This window comes from Tiliqua scincoides, chromosome 12, assembly GCF_035046505.1.
Source record: "Tiliqua scincoides isolate rTilSci1 chromosome 12, rTilSci1.hap2, whole genome shotgun sequence".
Lineage (NCBI taxonomy): Eukaryota > Metazoa > Chordata > Lepidosauria > Squamata > Scincidae > Tiliqua > Tiliqua scincoides.
Genome location: NC_089832.1, coordinates 18,234,517 through 18,254,497, shown reverse-complemented (window position 1 = coordinate 18,254,497; position 19,981 = coordinate 18,234,517). Strand labels below are relative to the sequence as shown.

At 48.0% G+C, this 19,981-nt stretch overlaps 1 protein-coding gene and 3 pseudogenes across 1 annotated transcript in view; 1 reads left to right on the top strand and 3 right to left on the bottom strand.

The window, feature by feature from the left end:
- OPHN1 (oligophrenin 1) overlaps positions 1–19,981 on the bottom strand; it is an 85,332-nt gene that overhangs the window by 52,121 nt on the left and 13,230 nt on the right. The window lies entirely within an intron of this gene.
- LOC136663366 (5S ribosomal RNA) lies at positions 4,889–5,005 on the top strand (annotated as a pseudogene).
- LOC136663546 (5S ribosomal RNA) lies at positions 9,290–9,406 on the bottom strand (annotated as a pseudogene).
- LOC136663494 (5S ribosomal RNA) lies at positions 15,917–16,035 on the bottom strand (annotated as a pseudogene).

The following is a 19,981-nucleotide window of genomic DNA, read 5'->3' as shown; positions in this document are numbered from 1 at the left end:
GCCACTCCAAAAATGCCTTCCACGTGCCACTGGTAACACGGAAAAACAGACCTGGGTGAAGGTGAGGCAGTTGCCCTGGGGCCTCATCCTATTCCACGCAGGCAACGCTGGACCAACGGAGTCACTTGGGAAGTTCCCACATTCAAGCCCTGGGAAGAGCAGTGCTGGGCTGGCAACATCCCATGTGAGTCAATTTTTCACACATGATCAGGATGCGCAAGAAGCTACAGGGACATGACAACCATTCTCCTCCAGAGAAGCATGATCTTGGAAGCATCACACTGCACTAGTCCTAGGGGCCCAAGCTGTACAATTAACAGCTTTCTCTGCCACACCACTTTTCTGACATGTGGGGCTCAACCGATGCATCCTCGGCATCACCTGGCAGGACAAAGTTCCAAACAACACAGTCCTGGAATGAGCTGGAATCCCTAGCATGTATGCACTGCTGAAACAGAGACCCCTGCGTTGGCTCGGTCATGTCGTGAGAATGGATGATGGCCGGATCCCAAAGGATCTCCTCTATGGTGAACTCGTGCAAGGAAAGCGCCCTACAGGTAGACCACAGCTGCGATACAAGGACATCTGCAAGAGGGATCTGAAGGCCTTAGGAGTGGACCTCAACAGGTGGGAAACCCTGGCCTCTGAGCGGCCCGCTTGGAGGCAGGCTGTGCAGCATGGCCTTTCCCAGTTTGGAGAGACACTTGGCCAACAGGCTGAGGCTAAGAGGCAAAGAAGGAAGGCCCATAGCCAGGGAGACAGGCCAGGGACAGACTGCACTTGCTCCCTGTGTGGAAGGGATTATCACTCCCGAATTGGCCTTTTCAGCCACACTAGACGCTGTTCCAGAACCACCATTCAGAGCGCGATACCAGAGTCTTTCGAGACTGAAGGTTGCCAACACAACATGGGGCTCAACCCTATCCAACTTTCCAGGCCAATGCAGCCACAGTACAGCCCCGAAGGTAAGGAAACAAAAGCTCCCTTACCTTGAGGAGGCCTCTGTGACTGCCCACCCCCTAAAGCAGGCTGCAGTGCATGCCCCATTAGCACTAGTAAACTGCACAGGATTGGGCCTGCAGTCTTAAGAAGAAGAGCTTAGGTTTTTGGGTCCTCCGTGAAAACAGCAGATACAGGAAGGAAGAGAGGATCTCAGTGAGTCATGCTGGAAACGCAGCAAAAGACATAAAAGATTAAATGGGTCCTTCAGTACAGAACAGACATCTTTTCCTTTGGATCCTCCTGACAAGTTTGGAGGAGGATCAAAGCACTCGGCCTCTGGCTCCGGAGGAGAGAGGGACTTCAGAGGAGACAAGCAGGTTTCAAACCAACAATTCCAGCAACTGGGGCAGAGGGAGAGTTTGGCCTGCAAACACCCCGACAGGCAGGAAAAGCTCTTCTGAAAGAGAAATGGATACTTGAAGCCAGCTGGACCCCAGGTTCAAGTGCTGTGGCTGGCGTGCCAACTGTGCCATTTCTGAAAGCCCGGTCGTGCTTCCATGGACTTGCTTGCACCAAATCATACCACTGCTCTGTCTAACCCATTACTGGCTATTCGACCAGCAGCAACTTTCCAAGGGCCGAGGGAAAGGGGATCCCCAAGGAGGTCACCTCCAGCCCCTTTCTATCTGAGGGAGAGCGAAGGGATGGGCCTTGGACAGAACATTAGCCCAGCCTTGGCCAGGACCAGGGGAAAGTTGTGAGCCAGCAAATGGGTTGAGGTCTGCAAAATCAGCAGCAGCAGTAATGTGGGCTGCATTCTAGGGGGAGGGTCTCAACATAACTTCAGGGTACGGAGACTCCCTAACCAAGGGCAAGGGTGACACTAACCCAGAGAAAGAAGCAGGCACAGCTCTCCTCCCCCATCCTTTGCTTGAACCAGTTCATTAATTAGCTAATTAATTAGACCAAGTGCTCAAAATGCTCCCCATCTGTGTCTGTACACTGAAGACACTGTTGACTTGGGAATCTGAAGACATCCACCAACGTATGCGCACATCTCTTCAGTTGCTTCCCTTAGATGTCCGAGTGTTGCCAGTTTTCTACAATGAAGGATGTATGAGTTACAGTTTTTAAAAAGCTTGCACATGTTTTGGAGACACCTGTACTTAATGGTTCAGCTCTCCCAAGGCAATGAACTTAAGCAGATTTCCTCAGTCTGCCTTTCCAGCAACGCACAGTGCCCAGTTCTCCGGCAGGGCAGATTGGGAGCATGGCATCAATGCGCTAGGCTGGCGGGTTGCATTTGGACAGCTGCGTGCACCAGAGTGACACACTCAAATGTTAGACTGTGGTATGCTCTGCTCCCACCAGAGCAGACTGTCATATACAAAGACCACCGAAAATGGGTGAATGAGGGCAAGACAAAACCTTGCCCTGCTAGTCAGTGCTCTTTGGCAACAAATGCTTTTGCCAAGTTGGATCAGACTTTGCATTGAATTGGATAATATTATTTATTTTTAATTTGCAGACAACGGAGGGAAGCAATGGGCAGAAAACGGCCTTTGGTCCTCCTTTATCACCAAGAGAGGCCCAGAGACTGATTTACAAACTTGCGCTTTAATCCAAGATTATATCACTGGCTGGGGGAAGCTGTTAATGCATGGGGAGGGGGGCGTGTAGAGCCTGTTCCCCCTTCCCTGCCCTCTCTGTGACTGCTCCAGCCAGACTCCCAACCCCCACATCAGACACAATGTCTTGGCAAGTCCTGCTTGCACAACCTGCCTGCTCTCCATCTGCGCTCAGAAAATTATGGGTGAGTTGCCAAGGATGAAGGGGGGGGAGTGTAAAGCAAGAAAATGGAGTTGCTGGCAACACCTGTGGAAAAAGAAGAGCTGTTTCCCCATCACCCCACCCCCAGCCATCTGTCTAGGCTTTTTGGTTTAACGAGCGAGAAGGCTGTTTGATGAAGAAAATGGCCCAGGCTCCAGCAGAGGCCACCAGTCGGCCCCTGGAAGATTTTAACAGAGTGGCTTCATCACACAGGGCAAAGCGGGAGGTGACAGTGATGAAAACAGAGAGCAGGCCTTTGACATGACACTGGTGCGCATCTGCACATAGCAAAGTGCCAGCCAGAAAGAAATTCAGAGAAATCACACATGCACACATCAAGGGGAAGGTTCTTTTGTTGTTGTTTTTTGACAGTGTTTAGTCACTGCAACTGCCACAGCAGTAGCGCGGGGGGGGGCAAGGATGCAAATGAACTGACCGAAACAGTAAGCGGCACATGGTCCAGCAATCACAATCTAGAAAAGTAAGTTCTGGAGGCACAGAAAGCAGGGAAAAGTGAATTAGAGGAACATGAAGGACACTGGAGGGAAGACACCCATTTAGCCCAACCTCGGGTTGCTATTTGGGGCTCAGGATTTAGTTGATTTTATTCTGTGTGGGGGAGGCGGAAAACGGAAGAAAGATGAATATTTTCCCTGCTGGATGGGAGGGACACCTGAAACACAGGCACTAACACACCCATGGCCCAATCCTTTGCAACTTTCCAGCACTGAAGCAGCAGCAGCGTAGCTCCAAAGTATTATTAATTATTAACAGTATTTATATACCGCTTTTCAACTAAAAGTTCACAAAGCGGTTTACAGAGAAAAATCAAACAACTAAATGGCAAAGTAAAGGAAAAATGTTCCCTTGAGCAGGCCTCCACGACTGCATCTCCCACTGCAGGATGTAGTGCACGCCCTGCCAGCACGGCTGCACCAGCGATAGAATGTTGGATAGGATTGGGCCCTAATTCACGGGGTGGGGGGGGCATACAGCACAATCTTCCTGCAAAAAACTTTCAAGGAATCCTTGCTACAAACGACTCAGACTGGTCTGTGATCAGAAGGTGGCGTGTGATGATCACCACGTTGTCAAAGGGATGGCGAGTGAGAAACTGCAGCTTGACCATCGCTGTCCAAAAATGGCTACTCAGCCAGAAAGCTCTCTGGGTGACCTGGAAGAAAGCCAGGCTTGAACAGCCTAAATCCACCCACCCACCCCTCAGGTTTATTGTGGAGACTGAGGAACAAAGAACTGGAAAAACAATTTGAAAACTAAAAAAAAAAAAAGTGCTTTGCAAAATAAGGAGTCTTATAAACAGGATGAAGATCAAGAACAACACTCCATGACAGATTCCCACTCCTGGGAGGCCAGTGCGCTTGCGAATCCCTTCCAAGTTGGGTGTGGCAGCTGCAAAGAAAAGGAGTCTTGCCCCACATGCCAGGAATTACAATTGGAGAAACGGGACTCCAATCCACTCCAGAGAGGGCATCAAGCAAGCCAGTGGCATAGCTAGTAGGGGTGCAAAACAGGAGCCTCACTGCAGTGTGCAAGGGGCCCCTGCCCCTTGGAGCCGTTCCAGGCAGTGCGAACAAAACAGAGGCGTACTCCTGGCTCTTTTGTGTTGAGTGTTGGGCACGTTATTGAGAGTTATTGTTATTGAGACCCCCAAAATTGAGTGTTGGGAGAGTTAGACAAAAGAAAATATTTCTTTACTCAGTGTGTGGTTGGTCTGTGGAACTCCTTGCCACAGGATGTGGTGATGGCGTCTGGCCCAGAAGCCTTTAAAAGGGGATTGGACAAGTTTCTGGAGGAAAAATCCATTACGGGGTACAAGCCATGATGTACATGTGCAACCTCCTGATTTTAGAAATGGGTTATGTCAGATGCAAGGGAGGGCACCAGGATGAGGTCTCTTGTTATCTGGTGTGCTCCCTGGGGCATTTGGTGGGCCGCTGTGAGATACAGGAAGCTGGACTAGATGGGCCTATGGCCCGATCCAGTGGGGATGTTCTTATGCTCTGCAGGGGAGGGGGAGAGGCCCCTTGCACACTGCAGCAAGACTCCCTGCAAAACATAGTACTCTGCACCCCCTCTAGCTACGCCACTGGAGCAGGCCAGCAGCTGTTACCGTGCACATGCCTGATCTTATCTGATTTCAGAAGCTAAGCAGGGTCAGGCCTGGTTAGTACTTGGATGGGAGACTGCCTGGGAATACCGGGTGCTGTAGGCTTATACCATGATCTTGGAAGCAAAGCAGGGTCAGGCCTGGTTAGTACTTGGATGGGAGACCGCCTGGGAATACCGGGCGCTGTAGGCTTATACCATAGTCTTTCGAGACTGAAGGTTGCCAACCAACCGGAGCAGGCCTGTGCTGCATACAAAAGCAAGTGTGGCAGGACCTTTACACCCTGCACTTTTGGGGAAGGATCACCGGCTCCACTATAAAAAGCAGGGGTTCTCAATGTCTCCAAACACAAACCCAAGAAAAGAGGAGGAGAAAAGCAAACACAACATAATCTACTCTCTTTTTACACAGCTGCAAATCCACGTTCAGCATTTTCCGCTCATGGGGCCAGTCCATTGGTCTCTTGTGCAGAAAGCTCCTTGGGGAATCTTTGAAAGAGTATCAATTTTTAGAATCTTACACTGAAAGGGATCCTTCACCTGACGCCTTAGCAACTGGGCATCATCAGTGCTACAAGACGACATTTAGCCAATGCTAAATTCAATGCTCAGTTTGGTTGCCACTGACCAGGAAATTTTTAAAAAAAAAAATCATAGAATTGGAAGGAAGCTATAAGTTTGAGTCCAACGCTGGCAACGCAGGCTGTCCACAAATACTTTCCAGCCTCTGCTCAAAAGATCTCCCACAACGGCAAGTCTATCACCTGCTGAGCCAGACTGTTCCAACTGCTGAACTCTTCCTGTCAGGAAGTTCTTCCCAATATTTAACTGAAAACTCCTATGTCTGGTTCTATCCTCGGGTAGGACTAAGAACAAAATCTGCTCCGTGACATGACCACCCCTCAGATACTTGGAGATAGTTAAGAAGGAACATACCCAGCTCTTATCCAAACTAAACATGCCCCAATCCTTCAACTTGTCCTGGTCTCCAGACCCCTCAGCTTCCTAGTCTTCTCCTCTGAAACCATTCCAGTTTGTCAATATTTTTTAAAATCTGTTTTAATGGTTCTATTTTAATGCTTTTTATTCAGATGTATTATTTTCTATATGTTTTATTTCTAAGTGGCACACCACTTTGAAGACCAGAAAGTGATATATAAATCTTTTTATATACAGAAGATATATATAAATATATATTTATAGAAAAGTGATATACAAATCCTTTTAAAAATATATATAAAATATCCCTCTTAGACTGTAGCACCCAGAAGGGCCATGATGTTTCAAGTGGGGTCTGACTAAATCAGAAGAAGTCACCTTTGCTCTTCAAAGGATAATCAAGTTGGAAAATTCGTTATAGTCTAGACCAGTTGTTCACAACATTTTTGATCTCTGGAGCCCTTTGCACTCCTAATCAAAAATCCTTGGGGAGCCCCGCTGACACATGAAGGGCATCTTGGTGAGCCCCAGAGTGTTGGCACACACGCAGAGTGATGCAATGGTGAACAGATGGCAGGCACTTAAAAGTGTGCTTCTGGAGCCCCTGAAGGGGTCTCAGGGAGCCCCAGGGCTCCTAGGAGCACACTTCCAGAAACACCAGTTTAGACAGTTACCCGCCCACACCCATAGCACAGCTGGCATGAAGGGCTGATCAGCAGGAGGCATTGCTCAGAGAGCGGATGCCAATGTCACATGGAAAGCAGATACACCATTTCACCATCTTTTCAGTTCTATGACTTCACACTCTAACGTTTCCACAACTGAAGGCCAAGCTGCCCGTTACGATGAAGCTCCATGACCAGAACACACATTTCCGACTTGCAAAAGCAGATGTTCGGGAGAGCAGCTGGACCCAGGCCTGCAGCGCAAGGAAAGGCAATCCAACCGTCCCTCCTCCCTGCAGGCTGCTATTAGTCACACAGAGGGAAAAATTTACAAGCAGCACATTTGTTCTTTCCAGTTTTCTCCTGCATAACTGGAGCAAAGACTGGGGAAAGGTCAGCTCTCCTCCCCTCCCACACCCAGGTCCAAGTCGGACTAGTGGCTCCCAAGGCTGTTTATACAAGGAAAAAAATTGCACTTGGAGCTCTGAGCACAGTGCTCCAACATAAGATGCAGCATGATCCAGGCTGTCTTGGAACTCAGCAGAGCACTTAAGTATCATGCTCAGACATCAAAGCCACCCAAGTTCACTTCAGTGCAACGTGCCTTCCAGTATGCAGAAAATAAGCAGTCAGCCTGCCTATGTGAACCACCTGGAGTCTATAAGAAAGGATGTATGTAAGTATTGTAATAAATATGAGCCAAGGAACAGCCATCAAGTCCACATCTGTGTTTTGGGACCAGCTTACCAAACTTCAGCTTTACCTGCTCAAGGAATAATAATAATAATAATAATAAACTTTATTTATATCCCACCCTTCTCCCTGAAAGGGACCCAGGGTGGCTTACAACATATTAAAAACACATTAAAAACATAATTTAACCACAAATAAAAACATATTAAAACACATTAACAGATACCCATAAAAACCATAGTCAGATAAAAAGTCAGATAAAAAGAGCAAAACACAGCAAATCATAGAGGAATCAGGCCTGTAAAAATACTAAAAAGATATAGAAAAGATGTTTTAAAAAGGCCATGAACTCAGAAGGCTTGTTTAAACAAAAAGGTCTTCAGGCCTCGCCGAAAAGTCTCAAGAGAGGGAGCCATTCTCAAATCAAGGGGAAGGGAGTTCCATAACATTGGTGCCACTACTGAGAAGGCCCTATTTCTTGCCGCCGCACCACGAACCTCCTTAGGCATTCTGCACTAATTGCAGTTTCCGAACCGTCTTCAGGGGCAGCCCCACATAAAGCGCGTTACAATAATCTAACCTCGATGTCACCGTGGCATGGATCACCGTGGCCAGGTCTGCACGATCCAAGTACTGCTGCAGGTGGCGCACCAGCCGAAGCTGAGCGAAGTTGAAGCTGAGCGAAGCTGAGGAAGCGTCATAAGGGCTGCCACAATGAAATTCTTCAAGCACAGGCATAATGCTCGATGCACAAGAGCTGCCCCTTTTAAATTATTATTAAGACTTTCAACAACAAAAAATTCACAAAGTGGTTTACAGGCAAAAATCAAGTAACTCAGTGGCTCCCTGTCCCCTGAGAAGGGCTCTCAATCTAAACAGATGCAGAAGAGATACCAGCAAACAGTCACTAGAAAATAAACTGTGCTGGGTGAAGAGGGACAGTTACTCTCCCCTTGCTAGATATAAGAGGAGCATCACTTGAGAAAATGCCTCTTGCCCATTTTGCAGTGATTTGACCCTCTGCTCTTCTGGGAAGAGCAATGCCATCCTCCTGTCCCACTGCACACTTCCCTTGTAATCTCGCATCAACAGCAATCACCAGCAGCCAACAACAATCACACCAAGCTTTTATTCATTAACCCACAATTACTGCCTCACAGTGCCAGCAAGACCAACTTTTATTATACTGGGTCACAGGCCACAGCCTGCGTATCTTAAATAACCCATCATTAAAGGGCAACTTTCCTGCAGATCCTGACCTATCGTCAATCCCTCTGGGGCTCCAACCTACGTCAGCTCCAAGCCCGCAAGCAGGAACTTCCTGATCGGTTAATAACAGTGTGGATTCCAAGGGCTTTTAAATCTAGTCACAGAGGCCTGATGGTTTTCTTAAATCACAGAAGTCCTTAGAACAATGTTTCTCAAACTGTGGGTCGGGACGCACAAGGTGGGTCGCAGGTCAATTTCAGGTGAGTCCCAATTCATTTTAATGTATATTTTCCTTTTAATATGCTCCCATGGTATAAGACTGCATTTGGGGAGAAGTTACAAATCTGTATTTTTAACAGGCTACGATGTATATACTTTTAACAATGACAGTCAATGGGGTTGATTCCTGGGAACCATATAACAAACTGTTTGCTTGAATCAGCAGAGCCAACCACGGAAGAGGGATGGAAAATTTGTTACTACAGACAGGTGCCCTAGAAACAGAGCTGCAGAACCCAGATGAGTCTCCCTGAAGCTGGAAGTGAAGACCACAGAGAAGATCATAGGGGTCATTGTGCCCCACACATGGTTGGCAACCTTGAGTCTCGAAAGACTATGGTATAAGCCTACAGCACCCGGTATTCCCAGGCGGTCTCCCATCCAAGTACTAACCAGGCCTGGCCCTGCTTAGCTTCCGAGATCATGGTTTAAGCCTACAGCACCCGGTATTCCCAGGCGGTCTCCCATCCAAGTACTGACCAGGCCTGGCCCTGCTTAGCTTCCGAGATCATGGTATAAGCCTACAGCACCTGGTATTCCCAGGCGGTCTCCCATCCAAGTACTAACCAGGCCTGACCCTGCTTAGCTTCTGAGATCATGGTTTAAGCCTACAGCACCCGGTATTCCCAGGCGGTCTCCCATCCAAGTACTAACCAGGCCTGACCCTGCTTAGCTTCTGAGATCAGACGAGATCAGGCATGTGCAGGGTAACAGTTGCTAATGTTAAAAACCATTGCTGTACCAGGAGAAAGTGTCTGCAATAGAAAGAGTGAACTGACATTGCTGCACACACAGGTCTAAGGACTCTGGAAAGCTGGGGCCATCCACTGTGAATGAGTGGCAGGCTTCCAAGTGGCAGGGCAAGCAACTGAGTACTGTAGCCAACAACCAGGAGAGCAGGCAAAACTCTGGAAAGGGCTCAAAAGCCCCGAAGGCCAATGCTGAGTGAAAGAGTTCAGGCTTCGTTTTGAAGGCCCTGCAACACAAGCCAGCTGGAGCCCATTTCTGTGAAAAGATGCAAAGTGCAGGACTTTTCATAGGATTCACTGGAGACCTGGCTGTTTCGGACCTCGGTCCCACCAGCTCCAATTCAATCTGCCAAAGGGTCACACGCTGTAAATTGGCAGCCCTTTGTGAAGTAAAACGAGAAGTTGAACGTCTCCAAACTTTTACAAGGATGCAACAGGTTTCCACCAAACCCATGGAAGAGCCAAGACTTGTGATATCCTGTAACAGCTGATTTAATCTTATCTGCCAAAAGGAGAAAGTTAAAATTGGGGGGGGGGGGGAAGAGAGGTGGGATGGCAAACCCAGTTGCAAAGAGCATGACTCGTCCAACTCGAAGTGCAATGTTACAATTCCGCTATTTTACACGGGATTTTTTCTGAAATTTGATCACATGATTCCCGTCACGAGGAGGATTCACAACAGAGTCCCTTGCCAGTGGTAAGGGAGCGCTGGGCTCTCCAGAAACTTCACTTTATCATGGCACATTAGCTATTCTCTTGCAACGCAAGGAATTATTGTTGTACCCTGCTAGGTGCTGGGCTAGGACAGAACAGAGTCGACCAGCTCCAGCTCTCTGTCACTTATGCACAGAACATACTCCAACTTAAGCAACTGCAATATGTCTGTAACCCAAGGATTAACATGCCTCTTGTCTTGGCCCCAGCAGGCTTCCGTTTCCCACAAAATTACTGCACTGGGCACTGCAAACGTTGTTTCTATAGGGCGTGACAAGCAGGGAAGCACATCGTACGAAACAGCAACTGTTGTATGAAAAGAGGCCACCTGTTTGCACTGCTCAGTGAGGATGTGTGAGAAAGAAAAGCCAACCCAGCAAGCTGGAGCACTTGGCACAAGGGTGCCCAAAAGGGGAGGAGAGGCAGGAAGAAGGAGAACAAAAAATAGATGCTATGCTATGGAAGAAAAAAATTAAATTTGAAAAGCTCTGCAAAGTGAAGAGACTGTAAGTCAGTATGTATTGGGGTTAGAACTAGGTTAATGGGGAAGCAGAATTTGAAAAGTTATTAAAAAACACATTGAACCAATTAAATTTTTTTCTTTTAGAAGACTAAGAACATCAGAAGAGCCTCGCTGGATCAGGCCAAGGGACCATCTAGTCGAAGTTCCTGCATCTCACAGTGGCCCACCAGATGCCACAAGACAGCAAGAGACCTGCATTCTGTTCCCGCTCCCTCGCTTGACCTGGCATTCAGAGACAGCCGGCTTCTAAAACCAAGAGGTTGCATTTACCCATCACGGCTTGTCACCTGGGATGGATTTTTCCTCCAGAAATCTGTCCGATTCCCTTTTAAAGGCATCTAGGCCAGACGCCATCGCCACCACATCCTGTGGCAAGGAGTTCCACAGCTTACTGCTGGTTTTATTGCTGCTGGTTGTTTTATTATCTATTTTATTGTTGTTTATTTTGTGTATTTTAGGACTTTTAAATATTGTTAGCCATCTTGGGTGCGCTCCGAGGAGAAAGGCAGATTACAAATCCAATCAATCAACCAATCAATCAGACTAAGACAAGAATTGCCTGGCTACAGAAGCACCTGGCAAATTCCTACAGCCCAATAAATTTATTTTTTGGCAGGAGGTCTGGTCTAGAGGGTAGAGCCTCCGTCTGCCTGAAGATAACATCCACAAGATTGCCAGTTCGAGGCCACCGGCACCGTGCGACCTTGAAGCAGCTGACAAGCTGAAGCCGAGCAATTCCATCTGCTCTGAGCGTGGGAGGACGGAGGCCAGAATGTGAAGCCAGATTGGAATGAAACACCTTGAATGTAGTAGTTCTTGAAAGAAAGAACCTTCTTTGAAATTGTAAAAATCCCTATTTAAATAGGGATTTAGATAAAGCATGCCTATGTAAACCGCCTTGAATAAAGTCTTGAATAAAGACCAAGAAAGGCGGTATATAAATATCTGTTGTTATTGTTGTTATTATTATTATTATTATTTGTAAGGACCAGTGGCAACAACAGGGCCACTGGAAGAGTTGCAATGAGAAGCTGGCAGTCCTGTTCTCTCCCCAACCCTTTCCCCTCTTCTGCCACCATCCTATTGCAGGTGTTGGGGGGCACTTGCCCAAGTTTTGCCTGATCATACAAGCAGATGGCAAGTTCAGGATGTCTTCGCAGCCTTTTTAAAGCACTGGCAGCATTTCATGCCCTGTCTAGCTGCTAACATAACAGTGTTTAATATCTCAAGCTATGAATCAGATCTATGACTCATTTTCTTGAGAGCTCATGGGGACAGAATCAGGGCACTTTCTCTGACTTCACAGCTGAAAAATACTTGGAAGTCCACGGCTGTTTTTAAAAAGAATTTGACATTTAAAGAAAAGGGAATCGCCAGATTAAGTCAGGAATGTCTTTATAGGCCATTTTTAAAATGATGATGAATCAACTAATCTCAATTAGTGTCAATGAAAAGTTGCAGCCCTAAGGAATAAGCAGCCATAGTCTGGTGGAAAAAGGAGTCTGTCCTTCCTAGCCAATACAAGACCCAATTGCTACTTTGCTTACAGGTTTTACTGATCAAACCTCCCCAGTATAAAATGAAGCTGTATCATACCAAGGGAGACCCCTAGCCCAGCAGTTCTCAAACTGTGAGTCTGGGACCCACTAGTGGGTCGTGATCCCACTTTTGGTGGTTCACAAAACTGACAGGTTAGATTAGGCTGTGTGCATCAATAAGTAAACATGCTGCTACTTGGGGGTGAGCGTGGGTCGCACTGCTGCCCAATCACCGTCATAGCTGCACTCTTTGGCATTTATAAATCACGTAGCAGCCTCTAGGGCTTCCAAAGGGTTTGGGAACCACTGCACTGGCCCATCTAGCTCAATGATGTTCTCTTTGGAGAGTCTCTTTAGAGACCCAGTTAAGAGAGGATCTTTCTAAGGCGAGCAACACTGGGGAGCTGCCAAGGGTCTACAGCCATCACAACAGCCCACTGCTGATGCCAGAGTTGACCTTGATGCCTGCTACTTTAGTGTTGGGGGGGTACAGCCACTTGCTTGGAGAGGGCCCACGACCAGACCCAAGAAAGTTGTTTCAGGATCAGCTGTGGAAACAGACACCACATTTTGCTTAAAGCAACATGCAAGGTGAATTTGGAGGCTTCTCTTTCAAAGGAAGTAAATTCAGACACTCACATACAACAGAACCCGCATATCTCATGCTCTGCCCACTGCCGTTTTCAGAATATCTCCAGGCTGCCAGCAAATTTCAGCAGGCAACTTTGGCAATTCTGCTCCAACATCCAAGGAATGTTACACGTCCCTACCCAGTAAATTAAGCAATGGTCTCTACAGCACTAGATAAACCTGCTCCCCACTGACAAGCACCACACACTGATGCACAGGGTTCTGTTTCCCACAAACATCTGATCCCCTGCAGTTCCACGCAACCAAGGTATTTCACAAGGGCTGTGGAAATGCAGCTTGGCCAAAGAAGTCAGTCTGTAGTGGCCCAGATGCCAGTGCCGTAACAGCTTGACATGGCCGATATACTCCGAGGCAAGGCCTCATTGACAGAGGAACAGCTGCCACGCATGCAACAGCCAACTGCAGTCCATGTCGATGGAAGCCAGAGGCGAGGGGTGAAAGTCGGAAAACCTCCCAGCGATGGCATCATCTGGGAAACTGTCCCTTCCACAAAGCAGCTCCTTGTGAAATGCAGAGAGTTGAAACCACCAACAAAAGATCCATTTTTCCTCCCTCCAAGCTCACGTGGGATAGAAAACCGCCTCTCTCATGCTCAACATATTCCACTGCTCGACTGATGATTGCAACACACAGCAATGAAGAAAAGATTCAAGCTCCATTAAAGATGAGAGACACCCACCCACTTTTGTCACAGACCTAATTGGCAGGAATTCCTTCGAGACACAAGACGCCGACCACTGGCTCGTTCGGGGCATGCAAAGTTCGGGGGCAAAGTTCTCACCTGCAAATCCTTATGCACCAACGCATGTTAGCCTATAAAACGCAGCTGGGCACACCACACTGGTCACATATTGCCAACTGACAGCAGTCAAATGTTCCATGCTGACACTGCTAGAATAACTGGTCTGTTTCTACTTGGCACTGATGCCTTTGAAAAGGACTTTTGTTTTTAAGAGTTGCTGTTACTTTGCTTTAGTTTTGTTCTGAACTTCATTTTTTTCCCCCCATTTTTAATTCTGTAACTGTAGGCTGACCCTGGTGTTCCTGGATAAAAGCCCAAAGGAAGAATCACTCAATGAGTCACCCACACTTCTATACAGCCCTTACTTAATACTGTTAAAATTCATAGTAATTCATTCCATTTTTTTTTTTGTTATTTTCATTGTTTCACAACAACTAGTAACTCAACAACTCTGACAAATCCGTTGAGGTTTACACTGTTGTTGGGGTTTTTGCTGTTCTCATAGTTAATGCTTTAAAAATACTTGGCTAGTCCAGTGCCCAACCAACCATACCCTAGAAGAGGAACAGGAGGATTAGCTAGAGGTTTCTGCCCTAGAGGTAAGGAACAGGATGGAGACCCAGGCAAAGGAAAACAAAATGAACTTTTAACAGTGTCTTCTCTTCCACTGGCTGTTCACTGGTTTGTTTCTTCTGCTTTGTATTAGATTGAGAACCCTTTGAGGACAAGCAACCTTTCTTTATGCTCTGTAAATCTCTTTGCGAGTTTCTTTTTGGTTTGATTGTGAATCACAATAACAGAGATAAACATAAAAGTTCTGCATCAGGTAAGAACAAATATCAGAAGTACAAATATAACATTGAAAACATTTGCCTGAGCCAGCAAATATCAACCTGTGTGCTGTGGCACACTGGTGTGCTGCGAAAGGTCCGCATGTAAGCCATGGAAGTTTGGAACACAGCAATTGAAAAACAAATCTGGGTTTGATGGCTTTGTTTCTAGGGCAACTGTTTGTGTTAATAAATTATTTGTCCCTCTTCCACCACCAGCAGATACAGACAAGTCATTACTACAGGCAGATGCCCTAGAAACAGAGCTGCTAAACCCAGAAGAGCCAGCTGGAAGTGACATCACAAAAGGCAAAGACCACAGTGTGCTATGAAATGAAAAACATTGGGGGGGGGGGGAAGAAAATCACTGGCCTGGGCAGTAGTTCACATGAAGAAGTTCTGGGTGTTTTAATAGATGACAACCTGAACATGAGTCAGAAGTGCAACCAGGCAGCAAAGAACGTAATTCTAGGCTGATTCATCCTAAATATAGGCTCCAGGTCACAAGAAGCAATGAGACTGCTGTGTTCTGTTTTAGGCAGACCCCACCTGGCTAAATTATATCCCATTCTGGGCACCGCAGTTCAAGAGATCAGGTCCAGAGGAGGGTAATTATGGGGGACTGCTGAAGACCATGACCTCTGAAGACAGGCTGAAGGAGAAGAGATGTTCAGTTCGGAGAACTGATGTTTAAGAGGCAACATGATAACTACTTACAAATATCAAGGGGAAGATCAAGCAAATTTGTTCTCATTTGCTCTTGAAGGGAAAAACTAGGCCAAATTCTTGATCTAGCTCACCAGAGTAAAGCAACAGTACCATACTTAAACACTTCCAGGAGTGCTGCTTAGACTGCATAGCTTAGAGAGCCTCCGGAGACCAGGAAAACAGCCTCTCATTTTTTCGAGAGCAAGGAGCTGTCATGTCGCTGATCGTGTTTGCGGATCCAACTTTTCTACGTGCAGGAACTGGAGATTTGCACAGGAGAATATGTTTCACCAGCAGATTACCCATTCAAGCTGAAACCATAAAGTCATTGTAGGGTCTTGGGTGAAACTCCAGAACTGCAGCATGCAAGAGAATGGAGACAGTTATTCAGGCGGCAGATGAGGCTTGCACCAAAGCTCTCTTTAGAACTGAGGCATAGTTCATGGAAACTCCCAGTATGGCCACATGCCTGCAAACACAGGTTCCAACCCCCCACCCCCCTCCACTTTTTTCCTTTTTCTCCTCATCTTAAAATGGTTGGCAACCTTCAGTCTCGAAAGCCTACAGCACCCGGTATTCCCAGGCGGTCTCCCATCCAAGTACTGACCAGGCCTGACCCTGCTTAGCTTCCGAGATCATGGTATAAGCCTACAGCAGCCGGTATTCCCAGGCGGTCTCCCATCCAAGTACTAACCAGGCCTGTCCCTGCTTAGCTTCTGAGATCAGACAAGATCGGGAGATAGTTGGCAACCTTCAGTCTCGAAAGACTATGGTATAAGCCTACGGCACCTGGCATTCCCAGGCGGTCTCCCATCCAAGTACTGACCAGGCCTGACCCTGCTTAGCTTCCGAGATCAGATGAGATCGGGCACATGCAGGGTAACAGTTGCATAAAAGGATTCCATTTGGCAGAATCTCACAAGTCTGGAAAAAGGAGCAGCGGGGTCAATGTGGAGCCATTTCTGCTGCTGAGGTGCCCCTGAGCTGACCAACATCTGTCTTGATGGCAATGCTGGAATACTTTGAGGACATTCCTGGTCTCGCTGCTTTGCTTCACAACATTTTATTGATGGCTGCCGCAAAGTTCTTCTGCAAAGAAATATGCAGAGCTTAATTTGAGCCAGGATGATCCTGAGAGCTGCGAGCCCAAGCCCTAAAACCTATTTTCGGCTCTTACATGATTGGGAGAAGCTGAGCGGGCTTCCCATTCAACAGCTGCAGCCCACCATACATATCTGGGATCAAGGGTTTTCCGGTGAGAGGGTGTCAGCGGCAGGCAATTCCCAGCCACAGCATGCCACTCTCTTCAGAGCATTAACCACTGGAGCCAGGCCCAGAGTTTCTGGCCACAAAGAGCCAAACTGGACCACCCAAGGCCAGGAGAAGCAGCCCACAAAGGCTTTGGCACTGCCAGCAGCATCTTAGGAGGAGAGTCCCAAGAACAGCAGTGGGACTCTGCTACTGGGGCACTCTCAGGCAAAGTCCAGTCCTGGAGCCCCTGTGGGGCTCCAGTGTAGTAGTAGGCAACCTTCAGTCTCGAAAGACTCTGGTATCGCGCTCTGAAAGGTGGTTCTGGCACAGCATCTAGTGTGGCTGAAGAGGCCAATTTGGGAGTGACAATCCCTTCCATACCAGGAGCAAGTGCAGTCTGTCCCTGGTCTGTCTCCCTGGCTGTGGGCCTTCCTTCTTTGCCTCTTAGCCTCAGCCTGTTGGCCAAGTGTCTCTTCAAACTGGGAAAGGCCATGCTGCATAGCCTGCCTCTAAGGCCTTCAGATCCCTCTTGCAGATGTCCTTGTATCGCAGCTGTGGTCTACCTGTAGGGCGCTTTCCTTGCACGAGTTCTCCATAGAGGAGATCCTTTGGGATCCGGCCATCATCCATTCTCACGACATGACCGAGCCAACGCAGGCGTCTCTGTTCCAGCAGTGCATACATGCTAGGGATTCCAGCACATTCCAGGACTGTGTTTGGAACTTTGTCCTGCCAGGTGATGCCGAGGATGCATCGGAGGCAGCCCAAGTGGAAAGCGCTCAGTTTCCTCTCCTGTTGTGAGCGGAGAGTCCATGACTCGCTGCAGTACAGAAGTGTACTCAGGACGCAAGCTCTGTAGACCTGGGTCTTGGTATGTTTCGTCAGCTTCTTGTTGGACCAGACTCTCTTTGTGAGTCTGGAAAACGTGGTAGCTGCTTTACCGATCTCCAGCAGCTCATGGATCGTTTTAGCAAGGCCTGCCAAGATTTTGGGGCTCCAGTGTGCATGCACATTATTGTCTGCACATGTATGCACACCCCACCCCAACAGCTTGGTTGCTGCTCCTCAGCACTGCCAGGAAGCCAAAAGAAGAGCAGCCCATAACCACCTCCTTATCTTCCCTGAACACTCAGGAAGGGAAAGTAGCGCACCCTGCACACACACACTCATTTGTCAGTGCCCCTCCAGAAAATGGCTCCTGCCAAGCCCTCCTGTCATTACAGAGCCTCTAAAGAAGTCCAACAGCAAATGAGAAGCAACCCTCACAGAAGTCACATGCTTCACCACTAGCCCCACTGTGCTTGCCAGCTGCCACGGACCCCTAGGTGGCCGGGGGCAGGCAGTGCTTGGCCTGGCTGAACACTGTCACTGCTGCCTGAGCCCAGGAATTTCTGAGGCTCTTCATCCAAGGCCTTCAGGCAGGCTTCACAGTTAGTTTGGCTCGGGATGAATGACCTGCAAGGCTACCCGGCAAAACCCAGAGCTCAGCAAGATCTGAACAGGGTTTCCCCATCTCAGAGGCAAAATACTGCACCCCAAGGTCCTCTTTCTGCTCTTTTCCAAAGAAAATGTGGCAACGCACAGCGGCACACAAATGCAGTGCGCCTGGGAGGTGAATGCCGTTACAAGACACCTGCGCATCTCCCTCACAGGCACACCCGTGCTGTGTTGCTCAGTCCCACTCTATGACATTTAGAAGCCTGGAGAGAGTGGGAGCAGATCCTCCGCACTGCGAATGCGATGGCACAAAGGCAGAAGGGCGTTTGATGGCAGCTTCACGCAAAACGAAGAGGTGTTATGAACTCCAGCAAGACTTTGTGGGAGACACAACACACTCGGAACGAAAGAAACCAAGACAACCAGATACACTTAAGCCTCTGCTCACACCCTTCTTAGTGCACAGACTAAGTTCAACCGATCCTGGAGCAATTAGGAAGTTGACAGTAAGCCTTCCTACTGTGCATTCCACACCACAGCAAAGAGACAAAGGCACTGATATCATCATCACGTGGAAGGTTTCATGAGTTGGACCTGCCATGCAATCCAGGCAGACAGAAGCTTTCATGGGGATGGGGGTGAGTGAGTGTACTGGTAAGTCTTGCCACCAATGTGGTTCCAAGTCTTGGCCTCCCACCCACAATCAATGCTTGTGTGCAGCGTCAAATGCTGAAGAAGGGAATAGGAGGGTTTCCCCCATTCGAGGGTGGGGGCAATCACAGGGTAGGTCTCGTGTTCACAAACACTGATCATGGGAGGGTAGGAGGCTAGGGCTTCAGGAGCACAGCAGGGGTGCACTTTGCTACACCACTCATGCTCTGCCTTGCACAAGCATGCTAGAGAGAACCCGTCTCATGCTAGAGAGAACTTTATAGTACAAGAAAGACTGTCTCAGAGAAGCCGGGTCTTGGAATGGAGAGAGAACGTCTTGTACATTTTGGCCCAGTCTACTCTGAGCCCCGCTCCAGCAGAAAAGCTTTCCTGAGAAATATCCCCATCATCAACCAGCAACACAATTCCATTAGACATTCAATGACTTTCAAGCGCCAGTCTATTTTTGCAGCCTTGTCTCTTGAAAATGGGTGTAGAGGTCAAGCTAATGTACAAACCTGAACCACAGGATTGGGCCCCACTGTCAATATTTTAAGGTCAGGCTTCGTGTTCATGAGTTAGCTCGGGGTCCCCAAACCCTGGCCCAGATTTTGTTCAACCCCACCAACGTAAACAGATAGTAAGAGACAGCAAGCAGTCCCACAGCTGCCAACATTTCCTGGCAGAAGGGGGGCATTCCTAACTGGGTCTGCCTTCTACTAGTGGGAGGGACATCTCCAGAAAACAGATGCCCCCCTTTCCTATACCCAGAACAGGAATTTTCAGGTAAGAAATTCCAGTTTTTATTTCTTAGAGTCACATACATTTATTTTGCCATGTAAGCTACTTTGTGAACTTTTTGTTTAAGAGTGGCATATAAATATCAATAATCATTTTTATTTTCTGCAATTGACTTGCTCTGGCCCAACATAAGAGCAAGACTGATGTGACCCTGACATCTGAAAGTTGGGGGGTACCCCCCCCCCAGTTAGCATATCACAAACAGAATACCTAAAGGGGAAAATTAAACCAACAGCTCCAATTTGCAAGACCAGTACAATCAAGTGAAGAAATGGCCAGACTGGGCGCCAGGAGGGTCCTGCAGGATTCTTGCTCCTTCCTTCCTGCCTGCCAGCTAGTGACCACTTCTCCTTGGAGCTAAGAAAGGGAGGCGACTCCAGAACTTCCCCCCTTGACAGCCCAGGCAGGCAGCCAGATGACTCATACAAGCCAAGCGGACAAACCTTACAAGCAGCTTATAAGCTGGCCAAGGAGACTCAGCTGTGTCCTTTGTTTGTTTTGGCTGTTTTTTTTTTCCCTTGCAGGAAGAAAAGTCATATTTTCAGACTTGCACAACTGCAGGCCTGCTTCGCCCCTCTGCAGAGCTCTGCTGAGTAAGTCCTAAGCAGCTGCACCTTGTTCTCTGGCAGGGAGGCTCCCGGAGTTTGCTCCACCAGCCTCTTCTTTTCCGTGTTCACAACCAAGCTGCCAAATGAATGCAAA